This window comes from Haliotis asinina, chromosome 5, assembly GCF_037392515.1.
Source record: "Haliotis asinina isolate JCU_RB_2024 chromosome 5, JCU_Hal_asi_v2, whole genome shotgun sequence".
In the NCBI taxonomy this organism is placed as follows: domain Eukaryota; kingdom Metazoa; phylum Mollusca; class Gastropoda; order Lepetellida; family Haliotidae; genus Haliotis; species Haliotis asinina.
The window spans coordinates 45717317-45725108 of record NC_090284.1 but is presented as its reverse complement, the minus strand read 5'-3'; positions in this window follow the sequence as shown (position 1 = coordinate 45725108).

The following is a 7792-nucleotide window of genomic DNA, read 5'->3' as shown; positions in this document are numbered from 1 at the left end:
CGCTGCAGTGAAGACTTGCTCAGAATCAATCTAAACCCACGCAGAACTTTATGACTTTAGTCATGTTTAGTCACATTATATATACCGCCCAGCGTTCAGCTACTTCTTCCTCTTGGTGTTGACATCTTTCAACAATTTTGAAAGAAAGAAACATGATTCTGATTATCTGAAATTGAATATATTTCATTGTCACTCTAATCATCTATTAACATATACTAGGGTTCTTTCTTTCCTGGGTATATGACTGCAATATTCCAGCATATATACACGTGTTTCTCTCATCTGTATCACTTATATTTCACATATACGTACTTAAAAACATTATTAAAAATTACTAAATGTTGTCCCTGATTTGAACAGTGTCTGATGGAACGTTTCGATTTCATTTCTAGTGAATTTTTATGTCCTTTGGTGTGTTAAGTTCATGTTTTTCCGTTTTAACCCATCATCCTAATTACAAACATATTTATTCCGTTCTTCAGTGTGTGTAAATGCATGTCCCGCATATAAAAGTGTCACTCGAGACACTTCAAAGTCAGTTCAGGCTTGCTATTATGTTAAGTGCACTACATGTGTAATTTTAACGTAAGGGTTAACATTAGTTTCTAGAAATGTAAAATCTTAACTGATTCACTCACTGAATATAAAAGTATACTAACTATGACCTAAAAGTTTGGGTAATATTTAATGATGATTTTTTTAAGGTGCAAGGAACATACGCAAGCACATACGTTTATCCATTTTAATTCCTAACACTCGAATCTGCGAACCCAATTACTAATATTGATAGAATTTCACCCAAAATAGCGTCGAACCCAGTTCCTGGTCTTGTGCCATGTTAATTTTGTTCTTGTTATTACTGGCCTTATTGAGTTGACTGTTTTGTATAATTAAATGTCGGAACATGTATTAATGATATTTGGTTTTCTGTTTAGGCCTGCACACAACCTAGTTTGTCATGTCTGACCTCTATTTTATCTTGGAAAGCAAATGGAATAATTCTTTCCAGACAAAGGAAATTGTCATAAAGGTCACTAGAAAGCAATATATGAATAAACCAATAATTTACGAAGAACTATCAAGACTGTTGAAAATTACTCATGAAACGCCATACTTACTTGGAACATTATTTATGCCCGTATCCTTATGAATTTCCTCAAGTCTATATCATAAGTTTTGATTTGTTATTTGTTTAAAACCGCTCTCCACAAAAGTGACTATTTGGCTTCGGCCTCTAAGTATTGTCAGTCCAGTGATCAATACGGGAGCAATTAGCCAAACCGTCCGGATACGATGACAGCAAAGGTTGCTGTTTGATCTGTTCTGACCCAAAATCCAACCTAAGATAGACTCACGTTCGTACCAATATTCAAGTTGAATTCCCGTGGAGTAACCAACGCAACTTTCTTCAAACTGAATAATCACTAATTCTGGAAACACTTCACGGATGCTATCGAGATAAAAGGTTTTGTATATGTGTAGAATGTATTTGGTGAACTCATCGCCCAGTGGTAGAAATACTCCTTCGCACTTACGTGCAAAGTAAGAGTATGTGACAGTCGAAGACAGTTCTCTCTTGTTACTCAATTATTTCTGTTAATCAGTATGTTTATTCATTTTCGGCGACTCCTCGCCACTCGAAATGCCAAGATGGCTGATGATAATTCAGTTTGACCTCACCGTACCTAACAGAGACCACACGGACTATTCTGTACTCAACAGGCAAACTCGACAATAAGATTTTAAACGTGGTTACGCTGTATCTGTTTGAACCTACTGCTACACTGTTTGGAGCACATTACATGTATATTATTTCTCAAGAGTTCTCAACTGCTCGCGATATGAAATGTTCATGAAAAACGCCACACACTGTTTTTAGGTGTCCGTGAGCGTAGTTTGTGTAAACTTGTACCAATATCACATACCACCATTCTTGCGCAGAAGACTTTCTATTTGAGGAAAACCAACAATTGACTGAAATCGTTTGATAATAGTACCAAATGTTTATTGGAAATGTTGATTGTGAGTCCGATATGGGTACAGTAGCATGGCATCGGCCATTAGGCAGATGAATCAACTTTTGCGCTCTAACTTATGAGACTGTTAAAATATCTGTTAATGGTAACAAGAAGTACAAACTTTATAATGTGTTCAAATATGACAATATTTTATAATTATGTCTTATCGTTTGCTGCAGTGTGGTTGAAACGTAGTATGAAATCAAAGGTCACTAGAATACAAAACTTCAAGTAATAATGTCACGCCCTAGGATGTCTGGGTTTCGGAAAATAAATGTTTGGTGACACCAGCCCCCAAAACACTTTTTCCAGAAAAATGGACCTATAACGACACAAAACAGGTCGACTGCCTCTTAAAACAAATAATTGCGAATAATAATTATCGCGATTTCTTCAGTATCTTAATACTGACGTACAGAACCGTGGAACACTATTTTGTACCCATACGTGTAACCCCAGCGTATTCCCAAATGATCTGGAAGCAAATTGAGTTACCCTATTTATGAATACCAGGACGTGGTTTATAATCCTCAAACACGAGAGCGTAGGATTTCAGTAATCTTGCAATACGATGATTGGAACACAACAATAGGCTTCACTCCAGGGTAATCAAACCCAAACCTTCAGCCTATGCAAGGTCACACCTCTACCAATCTACATGAAGAGTTAACACTTTGCTTGCAATCAGCTGTAAATATAAATTAATTGACCATTCAAACAAGTAAACAAGGTTGGAGAGGAATCATCCGAAACAGTAACGATTTTAATTTGGCTGATAACTATCAAATACTCTGAGAGCCACCTTCCTTGAACATGTCTTTCCAACCTTTTGCACCTTACATTAACGAAAATGGAACCATTGAAGGCGTTTTTTCTATAATTAATCATCATCTAACGATAAGTAAAGAGATCAGTAAGTGCCAGCATGATGTGATGAGAAGGCATTGTTACACCAGTGCCAGATTTCCGTTATGTTCATTAACCCAAATTCAACATATGATAACTAATGGTCATAGGTGTCATGCTGTCCAAAGTCAGGAACCTGTAATATGATGTCCAAGCAGCCGGGGATGACAGGTATCTATTGTCAGCGGGATTCACAGCGGATTTGGCTTTTTATTGGCCCCTTAAAGTACTTACCCAGCTGACGTTCTGACCAATTAGATGATTAACTGTTTCTGCCTGCTGGAGAACCTCAAATGAACCATCTAGATTAGGAAAGGAAAATTTATAACCACAGTTCAAGCTCAGTGAAGACATATTTCACTATTTGGTTTATGTATACTGAACAGCAAAAGAAACGACAATTTCGAAAAGAATGAAATCTCGTAAAAGTAACCGTTCATGTTTATGTCTTCTATTTAAAAACTTATATTGCATTAGTAAATAGTCACGTGCCATATTGCATGTGACACACAGTGTTCTCCATCTTAATTATGCCAGTCAGAGATGTTCACTTAGCCCAGTTGTCTTGTGGATACTGGGTTATATTAATGGCTAATTTGCATGAATTAGTATTATGGGTATGTTTGGGAATTAAGAACGCATGGTTACGAGAAATACGTAAATACAAATGTTTGCGTCTTTAAAAAAATTAATTCTGTAGATCACAGACCATGACATGCAAATAAATGCATATTTGTCATATTTAATGGACAAATGCTGCAGTAAGGAAACGGCAACTGATTGTGATATTTATCTTTGATGAGAGGGTTGTTGTGAATGACACGTACTGTTAGACAGATGGCAGGGTTACTTCCGAGATGTAATGCCTCAGGGATACATCTGAATGTCTTCTAATTTGCATTATCACTGGTGTATAAATACACATACAGTAAGTAACATTGCACCTCAGATAAAGCTCCAAGGCAGTCCAAGTGATTGAGGTGGTGGGAGAACGACTTTGGCGCCTTTCCTTAACGGTCTTACGATGGAAATCATACATGAGATGTGGTACCAGATGATATGTTCAACCCGCGCATGACTGGATTAAACTGTGTGTGCAGATATATTACTGACAATGGTACATAATCTTTAAGACCACGCAGTCTTTTGATATACACAAAGAGTGTACGCCTCCGTGTATCTTCATATAAAAAACGTGCAAGCCGGATAATACAACAAAGAAAATTATTATTTATTTTCCCCTTTTGTGATACAGGAATCCTAATTATGCTTTGAAAGGTTGCCGTAGATATTTCTATTGCTGAAAAACACTACCAGACGCATAGTTATCAAAACATCAAACTAGCAAAGCGTATTGACTCATGCTGAGAGATAAAAAACATACATGGTATAGAAAGCGGAAGTCAACAGTTGTAATAAGAATTTCCTAACGACATTCTTAAAATTTTCAATAAAGCATTGTTACTCCTGGCATTATTTCTTTTTAGTATGAAATTGTTATATTCATTTAAGTCTTGTTAAATGTTAACGATCTTAGACTTAGACACAAACACAATTCACCATGAATCGATGTCCATTTATTCCGTTTAAGACGATTCAAAAGACACACATACCAAAGAGACTTCGACATACAAGTCAAACTATAAATGTGACACTTGGGGATATATGCTTTACCTGAATAGTTCATTTATCTTGGTTAATGCATACTTAATGTATCATAAAGACGACTAGATATTCTTTGAGGACCAAGTATGAAAAGCGGTATAGTTTTAACTTCTGCTAGTCTCTACATGTTCAGATATGGAAAGTTTCATCATTATCACGAGAGTATGTTTCAAACACCAATCGAGTTAATAGGTCGGGCCTTTGGCGATGCAAATACCGGTTAACAGGTCCAGGTTCATTTTTTTTCTCATTTAAAAGAAGCACTCGCAAAGAGTACTGTTTTGCTTTGAAGACTCAAATAATTCAACGCTAACATTAAGTAATTGTAAACATATTTTCTGAAATTAAACAGTAACCTTTTTGCCCACCTTTTGCTCTCTTAAAAACACTTTTTCTTTTCATAAAATGTACAATACATCAGAATTAATAATGGCACAACTATTCTGTTTCATTTGATTACATCTCTGCAGTAATTTCACTGAGATTTAGCTTTCCAATGACACCCCGGTTACAGAAAATATTTTCATATTCAGGTCATTAGCGTTTAACATGCATGTGTGTATGCCATATGCTTATGCCACGAACAAACGATTTTCCACTGGGTTATACAACGACGGCCTGATAACGTCTTAACCATTATATTTGAGACCAGAAAACTATTATTGCATGAATCATCTACAGTTTTGTTAAGCGAACAGATTAAGCTTTTCTCAACAGACTCGTTGCTGATGCAAGGTGCTCGTGAATGGGATAAGTATTACGCAACGATTGCTATTTCAACAATGATCTGTCTTTTCAGGAGAGACGTCAAGACGTTATTACACAAATCGGTATTGCCTTCGATGGATGCTTGACCATGTCCCAAACTCTCATTCCCATCCCCCTTAAGTCTCGTTCTGAAAAATGGTCGCAATTAGGAGAATTAGGACGAAAGACAACTTTATGTTCAATCAGCTGTTGACGAGCAAGTTCTTTGATCTTTTATGACGTAACTCAATACCCCCAGAAACAATGTCTTTCACATCCTCGTCCGTTGTATTATTGACAAGCGTATTTGGTGTAGTCATTCTAATCATTCATACGGGAGCTCAGGCTCGCTGACGTAGTTGACATATATCCCCGTATCCAAAGTATACTGAACAGCAAAAGAAACACACATGTGAAACACACTTGCCGAGGATAGTTTTACCTTTATCAACGCGCGTTGATATAAGTGATATCAGTAGACACAGGAGTGAGAATCTATTTATCATCCAAAATCATTCTTCATTAGTTTTCAGTGTAAAAATGTACATCTCTGAACACAGCACTGGCATTAGATTTGCAGTGAAACAGTCATAGCGTTGTGACGTCATCAAGTTCATGACGTCATAGCATTGTAAGAGCATAGTGCAAAATCTGTCAAAATCTGTCAAAGCGATATCTCACACAAGATCTCCCGTGAAAGACAGTTAGTTTTGGATGATAATCGCATTTTGTCTCCGTGCAAATCTGTGTCAAAGCATTAGTCCACATGGAGCTGAGAAAACAAGAATATAGATAATACACGGATAAATTAGTGTATTGATAAATAAGACATTATTCCTGTGCTGGGCTCCTGATGTGGCTAACATACACCTACACCGTATAACAGTTTCGGACGTCATTGTGTCATGTTCATTTTTCTCGAAGTATTAATATCCAGGAGTCACTGATGGTTCTCACTAACGAACTTGTGCAGTAATACTGAATTTGGTAAAAACTGCATTCGTCTTGTAGTATCCATATACTACCTAGTTTACCTGATGACCACACCGTTCCCCATCTGACTGACCACGAGTAACGTTATCCGTGATCATTGTGTACAACAAGCGGTATTCACACAAACAGGAAGGTCAAGTTTGATGACGTTATCCACAGCTCTGAGCAGTCACATCAATCAAGTGCGCCTCTTGTCTGATATGGACCTTTCCCAGGGCCTACTTTGGCGAGTCATTAATCATTATTTGGGCATCAAGTGGTAATTCAAAATTAGATATTAGAGATTTCACACTTCTGCAAATATATCCTTAGGCTGGAAAACTAGTACCATGATTTCCTTGGACAAACTCCTGACCTGAGGTGCATGGCCGATTACCATTTCATGACACCAATCAATGGAAGATAGACCGGTTTCTAACACCCAAAACAGCGTAAAATGACCAGTCCGAGTAACGGTTGTCATGAAAGGGAAGTTTACTCGTAATAGAATGTCCATCGACTTGCTAATTTGTGTCTGGGGAAACGAAAACTGACGCACTTTAGCGTAAGTGTTTCCGATGTCTTTTCAGACCTCAGTGCTTGCCAAATGTCTTTGACTGTTCGATACGACATGCTACGAAGCCTCATACTCTATTTCAGGGCACGCAAATCTGTCAGCAGCTATATACTGTTTTTGACATCTGTTTTGCCTTACATGAAATGGGTGAGGATTTAAGCCATTGGGCTCTACTAGGAAGACGCATTTATGGCTTGACTGATCAACTAACGCTATGAGTAGAAAGCCCCTTTACTGCACGTTTGTTCAATATAGGTCGGTTTACGACCAAATGTTGCTCGAACCGTTACCGCAAATCCTATATATACTCTCTTGCTCATTGTGGTGACCCAAAGGATAGGGACTGGAAGGTACATACAACTATCTCGTGAAGGAACGTCATTTAAGTAACAGAAAAAACGAATGGTATTTAACTTAAGCATGTTGATACAGAGGTTGCATAAAATGAGACATACTCCCTTAACCCATTAGAGCATCCAATCTTTTGCGGAACTGATTTGATGGCGAGTGAAACAATGAGTTTAAGACATGACTGTTTTTCAAAAAACGCTACTGAGGGAAGACGTTGTATTTGAGTGTTAGCTTCTGTTGACAGAGAAATGTTGTTTATGACCTTTCATTGCTCAGGTCGTATCAAAGGGAACAACGTATACGGAAACGACCTGATGATAGTGTGGTGTTAATAGTGCCATATGATGTATGTGAGAAAAATTAATAGTAAGTGATTCTAGTTTTACGCCACGCTCAACAATATTCCTTCTGGTGTGATACAGAGAATCCAGTAATCATCAACATGAACATCGATCAGCGCAACTAGGAACCGATGACATGTGTCAACCAAACCAGAGATCCTGACAACCTGATACTGTTATTTACCTCTTATCAAGATCACTTGAAGACGACCATA